The sequence below is a fragment of the Podarcis erhardii genome (genome assembly GCF_964252035.2).
Source record: "Podarcis erhardii genome assembly, chromosome: 12".
Taxonomy (NCBI): Eukaryota; Metazoa; Chordata; class Lepidosauria; order Squamata; family Lacertidae; genus Podarcis; species Podarcis erhardii.
In genome coordinates this window covers 22,284,462-22,298,048 of record NC_138513.1, presented here as the reverse complement: position 1 = coordinate 22,298,048, position 13,587 = coordinate 22,284,462, and the positions used below count along the sequence as shown (strand labels likewise).

Here is a 13,587-nt window from a genome sequence, read left to right as displayed (position 1 = left end):
AAGTTTTGAGGGGGATTTGTTTTAATGCGAAGTGGCTCGGATGTGACCTTTGCAACTTGTTCTATATGCACCAGAGATGCTTCAGTTTCTACAGCATTTGTTAGCAAGATGCAGAATCAATTATTTAGATTACCGAGGTGCTGAGCACCTGAACATGATGAGGATTTGATTGTGCTAAGGCATGTTATTATTCTATAAGGTGCCTCCATGTATTACTTGGTCCAAACTATAAATGCCTTTGATTGCCGAGAGGAATTTGTGCAAAAAAACGGGAAAAGCTTCTCTTAGAAGAAGGCTACCATAGAGAAGGAAGATAATGGACTTTGAAGTTTCCCACTGACAGTGCCTGGATAGTAGAGAGGGCAGGGCCACAGACCAACAATAGCCATATTGATGGTTTCAAATTATTGGCTACCTCGCTTCAATCCCATTAAACAGGATCAGCATGGGGGAGATTCTTCATGTAATCCCAATCATGTTTGAAACATACTATGCTATCTGTCTCCGGTAATTAGTTGCAATCAGACACTCCCACCACATATGTAATAAATGTGTCTTCCCTGATGTACATTTCCAACCTTTGGAGTGGGTCACTGAGTGAAATCCATTGTGTCTTGCAGGTCTCAAGTACCACTGCAATAATAATTTATATTGTGCCTCATGAATTGGTAAACGTAACAACCATCTTTCAGCTTGACTCCAGATCCTGTTCCACTGCTGTTCTGAGACTGACCAACATAGTTTCCTTTCCCATTATATACTGACAACAGCATTTCCCTCCCTCAAATCCCTTAATATCTTACAATACTTGAAAATATCACACTAATTAACAGTACAGTGGTACCTCAGGTTAAGAACTTAATTCGTTCCGGAGGTCCATTCTTAACCTGAAACTGTTCTTAACCTGAGACACCACTTTAGCTAGTGGGGCCTCCCACTGCTGCCACGCCGCTGCCGCACGATTTCTCTTCTCATCCTGAAGCAAAGTTCTTAACCCGAGGTAATATTTCTGGGTTAGCAGAGTCTGTAACCTAAAGTGTATGTAACCTGAAGCGTATGTAACCCGAGGTACCACTGTATTAATTACAAGTGTGTATGTACACACACACACACACAAACTAGGAAATGTTGAAGTTAAGAAAATTATGTTAGTTCTTTCAGTTTTTCACACATTAAGACACAACCTTAGTTACACACAAACACACACACACACACACACACACACACACACACACGTCCTAATGTTTGTGTTTCAGCCAATGATGGTATTCAAAGGGGTGCTAAGGTGACTATTCTACAACTCAAGCATTTCTGCTTGCCCAGTGGAACAGTCTCCCCTCTCTTCCCACCCTGCCATGTGCTGTTCTGAGGATTCTCCCAACCCTCTGGAGCAGATTTGGGGTGCATGCAGTGGAGGACCATTGTGTAAGTCCCATTGTGCAAGCAGAACTTCTTGCGCTTGCACAGCTATTTAATTGAATACAGCTCCAGACTACAGCTGGCAAGTACCTTTTGCAGCCAGGCCAGATGAAGGAAAGCCAGTCCATCAGGAGGCAGAAGCAAGTGTGCGTGCACCAATGCTAGCAGGGCAGAATACAAGCCCTCTTTGGATTCACATCAAGGGATCCTGGGGTCAAGTGGGGTCAGGAAGCAGCCCTACTCACCTTGATGGTGTGGTCTAGGTAAAGTGCACACGACCCTGTTTGCCTCTTGCCCTAGGCAGGGTGTGACTCACCCAAACCACTGATTTAGACCAGCTGCTGGCACTGTTCATGCCCTCTGCAGATGTTTGTTTAAATAAAATGTGGCCCTAATTCAACCAATTTTAGGTGTCTTGCCTTTTATTTCCTGCTTCCAGTTGCACAGGTTTGTAAAACGGTTTTGCTGTTCGGAAAAATTAGAAAGCACTATATTTCAAGGGCCTTTGAGACGTTTAGATCAGCATCTTTCAAAATGTCTTACAACAATGGTATCCTTGTCTTATTGCAAAATAAAACCATCCAATATTGTTTCCTACAACTTTTCAGTATATTGCCGTCAGATTATCACACAATAAAATGCACAAAAAGAAAAGACTAAATTTCATCCTTTACTAACACAGTTTCTGTCAGCAGAAATATTACAATTTCTCTTAATGATTCATCCCATGTACCAACTCTGAGTCTAGAAATAAAAAGGAAGGGATCATTTGGCTGTAAATGTCAAAAATATGCTTTATCTAAAGACCTGGACATGCTTTATTTATAAAAGTTGAGTAGAGATAATTTATATGGCTAAAGGAGTCATTTATTTCTTAAATTGGTTTTGTCTATAAAATAAAATCAGTTTGTTCTACATCAGGTAACAGAACCTAGGGCAGTATATGCCATAAATCTCTGTCACTGAGGATTAACGCAATATTCTATTTGCAAATACTACACGCCCTTAAAATTTACACTGCCTTGAAAACTTGTGATACGACTCCAGTCACGAAAATTCACAAAAGGCTTTGTCATGGGGTCAAGAAACAGACATCTATGTTGATTATGAAGACCAGGGAGGCCATCCAAGCCATTTACAGAGAAACGTGTTCAGAGTGAGATTGGGCTCTTAAAAAAAATCCCAGACTTTTTATTTACAGATTTTCAGACCCAGCATCAATTCCCAATTTAGCAATAACAACTGACTCGCTGTAGGATAGTTGCTCAACCTACCTCACAGGATTGTTGTGAAGATTAAAAATGTACCACATCTGCCATTTTGAGCTCCAGGGGGAAAGGGCAACATTGAGAACGTACTAAATACATGCAAATGCATCATTTGTTTATTAGAGAGGTTTCTAAGCTGCCAAACTGGGGGCAATGCCCCACAAGGCAACTTCTAATATATAATACACAACACTTCATTAATGGTGATGCCCAAGCATTAGTCATCCTCAGAGCAGACCTATTGAGATCAATGTACCTAAGTAACTTAGACCTATTGAGTTAAGTGTTTCTACCCTGAGTGCTACTTAGCTGGATATCACTCAAAGCATATCAAAATACCATAATTGTCAGAAGAAGAGCCTGCTAGATCAGACCGAAGGCCCATCTTAGTCCAGCATCCTGTACTCACAGTGGCCAGCCAGAGGCCTATAGAAAGCCCACCATCAGGACCTTAGTACAACAGCACTTCTGTGGTTTCCAACAACTGGCATTCTGAGGCATTCTGATCTGACAGCAGAACTGAATCACCATGGCTAGTCAAAGTCCTCATCTGTCTTTGAAACTCTACAGCTGTGGGAAAACAGGCTGGAAGTGTGATGAGAGGACTCTAGGAAGCTGAGCACTTCCTTCTGCCCATAGAGATCAAAAAACAAGATGCCACAATGTGGTGGGCATCTGCTGGCAAGCAGAGTCCAGGGCATTGGTCCCCAAAGGTCACACTTTGGAGGTCACTGCTCGGAGGTCATTGTGAGGGCACACAACCCTTTTTGATTTGTTCTTCTTAGAGCATTATTGTTCTCTAAGGGATATTATTTTTATTTTTATATTTAATCTGATTGACTGGGATGCTTCCTGGGAAGCAGTGTCAGGTGTGCGAGTCTTTTGGTGTGGAAGGACTTCACCAGTTTCTAGCCATGCTTCCTTCCCTTTATATGCTTGGAGATGCTTCCTCCACTGAAGTGAACAGGGAAAGTCAGAACATAAGGAGTGTCACTGGATCATACCAGAGGCTCATCCAGTCCAGCATTCTGCTCTCACAGTAATTAAGCCAACAGAAGCCCACAAACAAGAAATGAGTTTAATCCCACATTGGAAAGCCATTGTGGGTCTCTGTGAACTCTGCAAGGAACAGCTGAGCTGAGGTGACTATACCTTTCATAGCCACAGTCTGGCTAGGCTCTCCTGGCTTTCTCTATAGATGGAACGAGAGCATACAAACTCACGCACTGTTAATGCAACTTCCATAAAAATACATTCAATACTACATTGAGATTTTATGTTTTGTAATTGCAACGCCCACTTAAATAGATAATAATCTCCCGTCATCACAACACAGTGAACAATCACCATGAAGCATCCATTATCTGATGATAATGGTATTAAGTCATTAGGTTCTGATCCCATATGTGCAGAATCGCCAGGCAGTTATTCGGTGGAACATGTTACAGCTTATTAAGCATAGTAATAAAAACAACAACATTAGAAACACAGACAGTTGTAAAAACAATTTAAACCTAACGCAGGCTTCATAAAAATATTTAAGGTCGTCAATTTCTGTGCTCCAAAATTAGCACGCAGAGGTGCCCATCTAGCGTGACTTAATGGAGTGCATTTTTTCCCCTAGCCCTGTGCTCAAATCCAGTGCAGCTATTTCAGCACACAAATATCTAAAGATAGGTGTAGATAGAGATAACGGTTCTGCAGATGAATAAATAGAATTGCACAACAGGATTCTCCACCCACAGGCAATGTCCAAGAAACTGGAATGGGATAAGGAAGCTCACAACTTGGTGATGTTAAGTCACACATTCTGTATCCTTAGATCAGGGACAGAGGATCTTTCTCTGCTCAAGGACTGCATTTCTTAACGAAGAACTTTCCAGAAGCTACATAACTTTTGCCAGTGGCAGAAGTGGTCAAAACAATGGATGAAATGCTCACCTTTGTGCCTCATCATCATCATCATCATCATCATCATCTTATTTGTATGCCATCTTTCCATAGTTAAAACAATGCTCAAGGCGGCTTACAACATGACAAGATTTCCATAATTACCAACGTAACAAAAGTCATAAGCAATAAACAAAATACATCAAAAAGTACACAACCAAACGGAAAACAATTTCCACATAAATCATAAAATAGAAAACTAAGAATACAGCATTAATATCAATTGCAATTTAAAATGATATAGATAAAAAATAAAAGCCATTTTAAAATCAAAAACAGAGCCCTCCCTGCCTAGCAGCAGCAGCAGCAGCAATCCTTTATGGAGCCTGTCAGACCCCACCACAAGCCAGGTGGAGAGAAGCAAGGCCAGTCTCCCAGCAGGTCAGTCCTGGGCAGCGGCCGCAGTGGCAGCAGTCCTTTATGGGGTTTACTGTTCAGTAGGCTACATCCCAGCCATAAAATCCAGGCCTTTCAGCATGCAGAAACAAATCTCCCCATCCTCCCCATCAAAAGCAAAGAAAGAGGCCTTCTCACAGTTTGCCACATGTGTCTTCATGTAATAGACCATTTCCCCAACTTTCCCCTGGATTATTTGCTCAACACTATTTCTGGATCATGGCTAGCAAGGTATTTTAACTTCCATTTCTACTCTTAAAAAAACAACACTTACTTCCAACTCCAAGGTTATCTTATTATCTTGTACACCAGGCATGGGGGAACAATGGCTCTCCAGATGTTGCTGGACTCTCATCACTTTGACCAACAGCCATGCTGGCTGGGGCTGATGTGAGCTGGAGTCCAGAAATAGCTGGAGGGGCACAGGTTTCCCACCCCTGTCTTACACTGTGGTTAGCGTAAAACAGTGGCTAATAGACTGAGGTATGAACTGAGAAGTTCCCAGTTTGAAACTCACTTCTGCCATGGATTGACCATGCAATTTTGAACAAGCCACTCTTCAGTTCCAAATTCTGGGGTGATATTACTGACCTAAGCACAGTTGCTGTAAGGATTTCAGCAAGAGAATGTATTTATTGGTCAGCCAGCTTTAAAGCGTCTGCTTCCCTTTTCTTCATAAAACAAACTCAAAGCAGCTTACAAAAATAATAATAATTCAAAATCCAAACAAAGCACTGTTCAAATGATAGCAAACACAGGTCAAAGCGTTGTAGAACAATAAAGCCAAAAATGGGATAAAATCACTGGGCTTAGAAACAAGGAGGCAGAATTTTTATGCACTCTAGAAGGATGGCAAAATGTAAAGGTCTTAGCAGCTAAAGAGGGAAGAAGACAACTTAACTTCTGTAGGGAAGGAGCTTCACAACCTGGGTGCCGAAACAGAAATGGTACTTAAAAATGCTAAGTACTTTGAATTAAAGTCACTATGTATATGCAAAGTATCAGAGATGGTCTGCCAGAGGCAGGGTCTTTCCAAAGCCAATCATGGAAGCTTAAGCTAATAAGAGGTTTCCATTGCCATTGGTAACAAAGTCCATATCTCTGGGCCCATGGAATAAGTGGCATTGTGCATAAGAGCTGTTCAAACCCACTGCTACCTGGGCCATAGATATTTCATCTTCGAATTTGAGATAAGAGGTTTTGAGGAACCTAGGCAACAGAAGGAAAACACATGATTCTTAGACTAATTATGATGCTATCTACCAAAATGAATATTGATTGATTGATTTTTTTTTTTTAAGAATAGCACTACCAGCATAAAGAGAAATCATCCACTTTTTATGTTTCACCATGCATGTAACCTGGGTTTCTGGTGGATGAAACAATACCAAAAGTGTCTTTTCTATTCAAGGGAGCCTACATGTGCTGTTGCTTTTAAGGGATGGGGACTTACTGGGTGAGGTAGCAGAAAACAGCTCCTTGTTTTCTTTTCCAAAAGCTTTTGGAGGACCCAGGAAGATCCCTGCCGGTTCAAGGTAAATACCCATCTAATTCATCATCCTGTTCTCACAGTGGCTGGCCACATCCCCAAGTGGGAAGTCCGCGAGCAGGACCTGGGTGCAACAGCACTCTCCCAAATTACAATTTGCAGCAACTGGAGTTCAGAGGCAAAGGGCCCTTCCAGACACCCGTTTTATTGTGCATTTGCGACGATTTCTGCTCATGTTGGTAGCAGGGTGGTTATACACGATCCTGAACTATAGTGCAAATGTGATAGCATTGGGGAAGAATCACAGAACTAATAAAGTGGAATAATGAGTGGATAATCCAAAATAAACCAGAATGCACCCATAAAAAAACAAGAGCAATACCTAGCCTGGAGGAGCTCATGCTGCCTCTAATAGTGGAGCCAGATGATAGCCTTACTGTTCACAGATATGTCTAACCCTCATTTTAAGCCAGGAGTCAGCAAACTTTTTCAGCAGGGGGCCGGTCCACTGCCCTCAGACCTTGGGGGGGCAGACTATACTTTGAAAAAAATAATAATGAACGAATTCCTATGCCCGAGAAATAACCCAGAGATGCATTTTAAATAAAAGCACACATTCCTGTGTACCATCTCCTCTCCCTCTGTCCAGTTGGATGGATGGATGTTGGCTGGATTTAGAAGGTGATTGGGCCGGATCCCTGGGCCTTAGTTTGCCTACCCATGTTTTAAGCCATCCAGGTTCTCCTCTTGCTGTTGCAGATGGAGGCAGAAGCTATGCTCCTATGTACCATCTCCTCTCCCTCTGCCCAGTTGGATGGATGGATGTTGGATGGATATTATCTCATGCCATAGCATTCCTGCAAGAGCATCATTGGGGAGAATTGATGGTGGCTTCCCCCCCGCCCTCCCAAAAGTGACTGAGAATTTTCACTTTCATATGGGGCTGGGAAAGTATACAGTAATGCACTTCTCTCTCTCTCTCTCTCTCTCTCTCTCTTACGCAGCCCTAAATACAAGCCAAGTTCAACAAGGGGACAAATGTGACCAAGCATTTATATGGCACGAGGTTATTCAGAACAGTTCTTTTTCTGAAGGAGAAAGGTTGAAGACAAAGAAATGGTCTCAGAGGAGAATCAGCAAGTTGGTAAAGGCTTTAACTGTGAAATCCTATGAAGACAGGCCGAAAGAACTGAAAATTCTTAGCCTAGGGGGCAGTTGGAAAATTTGAAGATGGGTTATAGTGACATTTTCCAAATATTTGAAAGGATCTCAAAACAGATGGGGTTGTTCACCTCAAAACTGTTATAAGGACCCAGAAACATTTCTTGCATTGCATGTAATTATACAATGTCTGTAAGATATGTTTGCTCACATATAAAAATGCAATAGACCTGTCATTTGGCTTACACACAGAGCAGAAATGAGTGTATGTGTATGTATATATATAACTTTACAATGGAATCATTTTTATTGAATATATAAATATAACTTTAACAATGTGTATTACACAGTTGTTTTATGAAGCAGCTTACCAAAATAACTAAACTGAAGGGTATTTGCATGCCACAGCTCTAACAGCATCCAGCTGTAAACATGAGAGTGATAACTTCTGCACCTGAAAGTTGTAAAATATATATATATCGCAGAATACCAGAATTATTGATGAGATTTCATCTCTTTTTAATTCCAGAGCAATGAAAAATCAATGTTTCCTGAGATGTTTACATTTGGGTATCAAAACTTTATATAAATGTGAGCTGCTACTAGAGAGCAAATAAATTACATAGTAGGATTCATTTTTTGCCATAGTATCTAGATTATGGGATGAAGGTTTATCCCAGCACTATTAAATGAATCATACAAGCAGATCCATGTACACAATGCATTAAAAAATGTTTCTGCCACATTTAAGGGAATATGCTTTTTCTTACAGGAAAATTACCTTATTCCTGGAAAAGCATGAAAAGGTGAAGGAACCATAAAGCTGCATGTGGTGCTATTCTAGCTAGGGAATGTGAGCCACTGGGATACAAGGGACTTACTTCCAAATAAAGATGAACAGGATTGGGCTGCACAACCAGGCTGTTTGAACTACAAGTGTTGTAGGAGTAGTGAATGCAAGATTCAAGCTCTCAAGCGATTTTCTAATATTGAGATACTGTTCTAATTTTTTTGCACGGCGCATGCTGTCATGGTGCAATTATAACATGGCATGATTGACAGGTGGCTTCCCAAGAATCTGACAATCAGCTGGCTGTTGGGCACTTGGGAAGCACAGCATAAGGGGTGTTGCCAGCCCAATGCTCAGTGCTTATCCAAGTGCTAAGCATAGGACTAAGAAAGCCTTCTTTCTCCCCTCCACATCAGGTGATGGAGTGGGGGGGGGGGCAGTGGAGAAAGAAGTCTGCATCCTGCAAGCATGGGATGCAAGCAGGAGAAGTTCCTCTCGCAGCGATTGCCTGCAAAAAAATAGGGCTCCTTGCTTTGGCTGCATTCACCTGTTCCCAGCAGGGACCAGATATGCATAGCCAAACTGAGCAGGATTTAACCTCTCCATCAATTAAATCCTGCTGCTTTGGTAGGGACTGCTGGTTCCCTACTACAAACAGGCACATACCGTGTGGCTTGGGAGGAATGACCTTTAGGGTCAAATTCCCCTGGTGGGCCAAGATTGGCTCAGTAGCCAGGAGTTTCCTACCCCTGTTCTAATGGGTGTACTAGACTAGACAAACCTTCCCATTCTGATGCCCTACAAATGTTATTAGCTGCATTTTGCTTGCACTGTATTTCTAATGTTTTAAGTTTAGATCTTAAGTGTTCTTGTACACTGCCTTGAGATCCAGTGCTAAAGGTGGTGTAAACATGTTTTAATAAAATAAATGAATTAATGCATACACAGAGAGAAAACTGTCAATAATGTGTTGGTGTGACAGAGACCTGGTTGGATGAAGCTGATGAGCCTGTCCTTGCCGCTGCTTGCCCACCAGGTTTCTCTTACGCACAGCAACCCAGGTCATGCGGGTGGGGAGGGGGGGTTGCAGTGATTTTTAGGAAGTCATTAGTCTGCATCAGGCATCCTATTGGGAAGACCCAGTTTTCTGAGTGCATGTTCTGGAAGCTGGGCAATAGGGGCAGTATAGGATTCTGCACCAAGGATTCCCTGCCCGAGCTGCTTCAGGTCGTGGTGGATATGCTCCTGGAGACAGCTAGTTTAGTTGTCCTGGGGCATTTTAACATCCATGCCGACACAACCTTACAAGGGGCCGCTCGGGACTTTGTGGAAAGTATGGCCTCCATGGGGCTGTCCCTGAATAAGTTTGGCCCAATTCATAGCCGCGGACATGCCTTGGACTTGGTGTTTACCTCTATGGATGTTGTTGATCTAACACTAACTAAAAGCGAAACAAAAGAAGTATTATGGTCAGATCATTTCCTGGTGCAACTGGACTTCTCTGCAACCCTTCCCCTCTGCAGGGAGGTGGGACCAATTCAGATGACTCAAAATTCTGACTCAAAATTCTCCTCTATCCCTACAAATGAAGTATTTATTTCACATGGCCTTTATAGGATGCTGCATGGGGTGGAACAGGGTCTGGACATCCTACCCAAATCTGGTGTTGAAGATCTCCTAAATTACAGCCAGTTGGATATGCCCTAATCTAAGTGCTGGGGACACACAGGCACAAGCAGAATAAATTACTAAATGGGACAGGTTAATATACAGAATATCAATGCCTGTGCAATGTCAATAAATTTTCACCGAGTCCTTTTCACATGTTATCTTTGGATTTTTCTTGCCCAGTCCCATGGCCTTCTTTAAGCTTTGATAGGATTAATGTAAATTCATTTAACAATGAATATTCAGAGAAATGCTGGGCACACATGCTAATGCTGACCAGCCTAAAGCATTTGCTTGCTTGCAGTCATTGTCAGAATCAATGTGCCTGGCTGTTGTGAATTAACCCAGGGCACTATCCTACTTCTGTACTGCCACGATAAACAATGCAAGTGATCTGATCAGCCATTTATCAAATTCAGCCGAATAAATTATTAGGCAAGCCGAATGTGCATGTGCTAGGCAAACACTTCCTAATTGCTAATGCAATGGAAAGAAAACATACTTGAAATATGTTTAGCGGTGTCAGAAAACAGTACCGGCTATTCATAGCATGTTGGTATTCAATTAATTCATTCCACTACACCGTGTTGGGAGTTTGCAGGGGTGTGTTGTTGTTTGTTTTAGTGCTGACCTGTCATTTTTCTTCGAAACGGATTACAAGAGTAGACTCAAACCATTTGATAGTGGCAATTCATTTTGTGAGAACTATAGAAATAAGACAATATATCAACATTTTCTCATTTCAAAGTCTCATTTGGCGGGGCGGTGGATGAAAATAATCATGAATCTAGATTCTGATTTGTATTTCCTTCTGATTTGTATTTTCAGGAACGTTGCAGCTCACAACTCATCCTCAGCACCTGCTTCCTTCTTTCTAAACCCACTCATAATATGGCTTGTTTCTATTCACATGGGTAACATCCATAGGTGTCGGCAAATGGGTAACTTTTCTTGAGGCAGCTTGCCTCAAGATTGCATGGAAATCATATTGCAAATTATGGGCTCAAACACATGAAACATTCTTTGAATTGAACTTGTAAGTCTGAAGACCTCTTCAGGCATTCTTGATGCCATTGACAGCAATGAAACAACGAAGGGATGCAGCACTGAGCTACCCACCACAGTCACCATTCTCACCATTCTCCACAAGATGAAGGAACACAGGAAGTTGCCTTAAACTAGGTTAGACCATTTGTCAGTCCAGTTGTCTGCACTGCCTGGAAGTTGGTCTCTGATCTATCCCAGCCCTACCAAGAGATGCAAGGAGTTGAATCTGGGGGCCTTTTATAAGCAACACAGATACTCTACCACTGAGCTACAGCCCTTCCTTGCAGGACAACTGCAAGAACTATGGAAAGAGGAGACGGGACCACTTTTTAAAGTGGGCAGCCTCCCAAGTGCTTTAGGACCTTGACTTTCCAGGATTCTAAAATGCACAGGCTGCCTCCACAAGCACGGAAAAGCTCTCTCCTTCAGAAGACCACTTTCTAATTTGTGCTGAGAATGACAGTGAGAGGGATTGGAGCCAGTGAACTCATCCTTCTAGCCCGCCCACCACACCATCACAGCATGCATCCTCAACATACCAAAAGAGGGCTTGAGCATTCCAAAGATCTCTCCAACAGTTCAAATCTTCAACAACTGACCTTGCCTGCTGGAAGCATTGATACATGAGGCTGAGGAATGGCAGCTAGCAGTATTTGGGGGCAGGGGGATGTTTTGCATCTTGAATGCCTGATCCTTTCCCATTTCTTGTGGATCTTTTAAATTGATCAGGTAGTGAAGAATGCATGCATGAACCTTTCACAACTGACATGGCATGTTTTTTTTTAAAAAAAATATTTGCACTTCTGAATGAAAACACAAAATTTGTGTGAGAAGTCACATGTACTCCAGTCAGTTAAAATGGAAATGAATCCCACCTAGCAAGAATGGATTTGCTTCTTTATCACAGAAGATACCTAGTTATTTGTGAATAACGACATCACAATCACATTGATTCTTATTCATGCCCATATCTCATCCCACAATATCGAAGGTCCAATTAAAGCCCATAGATTTGGGGTGAGTCAATTATGGCATACTTTGTCTCTAGGGACCACGTGGGCAGAAGTTAATTAGTTGGAGAAATTAAAGCCTCTAAGTTCAAAGAGTTAATTTCAACAGCAGCGAGGTGGGCAGTGAATGCAGCACAACAATACATTTGCACAGTGGGAAGACCTAGCTGGAAAGAGCCAGTTCACATTTGGTATACAAATTTTACATAACAGAAGGAACCTCACAATAAGGTAAACATCAAAGGCCTTCTAGAAGAATGGTGATTGATTCCAAAACCATATTCCTTGGCGCAAAGGGTATTTTCATACACAATATATTATTTTTAAAAATTGCTGCTCTCACACCTACCATCTTGTTTCATATGCTGGCTGATGGTCTGTGACTGGAGTCGCCAACCTGGGGTGCAGCTGTGTCTTTGAGGATGTCCCACTGCTCCTTTCCTGCTGCTCCCTTCATAACGGAGCATAACGGTGAGGGTGGTTGCCTCTTCATCTCTTGAGAAAGGCATGGAGCTGAAGGAGGAAATAAAAAAGTGCAGGAGATGATAGGGGTTGTACTTCAGCATAAAGGTTCCCCACACCTGACCTAAAGGAACCTTGGCTGCTTGCCATTCCCATATTCCATTGCTCTTGGAGGTTGGTTCTCTGTATTTCTGTCATGCTACAGCGGAGCCATTTCCAATTTGGTGCTCCTCTGGATGCTATGGACTAAAGTTCCCATGCTGGCTGAGGCTGATGGGATATAAGTCAAAAACATCCAGAGGACATCAGGCTGGCAAAGGTTTCTATAGTGGGACAAAGTTAAAGCCAAAGTTAAAGAATGAAAAAGAAGTAGAATTGTAGAATTCAGAGTAGTAGACTTCCTATACAACACAATAAGGGCCCACCAAATCCAGCATCCTGTTCTCATAGTTCTCTCCGCCTTTGGGAAGCCTGCAAGAGGGGCAGAGCTATTTTCAGGGGACGTGTCAACGCAGCAGCAGAAACCTCCCTCTGAACTGCTGCAGCTGAAGTTGAACCTTACGATCAGGCTGCAAAGTGTCATTTGTAAATGTAAAGCAGCTCTAAATGGTGAATAAATGATTAGTAAATGTTTCCTGTAAATTACTAATCAATAGTTATAGATCCAAAGAACAATTTAGGAAGCTTAGAAGTTGCACCATCAAGCTGAGTTCCCCTGCAAAGATCGATCCATGATTCTGAAACAGCTTTCTCCAGTCTGGTATCAGACAGAAGTTTGGGTCTTTGTACTGCTTGGGGTTGATGAGAGTTATATAAAAACAGCAACAGCTGGAGGGCGCCTGGCTGAGGACAGCTGTTCCGAAGCAGATTCATACAAGCGTTGAGCCAAAGGTAGTCAGCCAGCAATGTACAACGCTCTCAGAGGGA

The 13,587-nt window shown here is 42.2% G+C and overlaps 1 long non-coding RNA gene across 1 annotated transcript in view; it reads right to left on the bottom strand.

Moving 5' to 3' along the window:
- Positions 1-12,570: 12,570 nt before the first annotated feature.
- Positions 12,571-13,587, bottom strand: part of LOC309325836 — a 63,325-nt gene continuing 62,308 nt past the window's right edge. Inside the window, exon 3 of the long non-coding RNA XR_014150058.1 lies at positions 12,571-12,711. This is a non-coding gene — a long non-coding RNA (uncharacterized lncRNA). The remainder of the gene's footprint in view (positions 12,712-13,587) is intronic.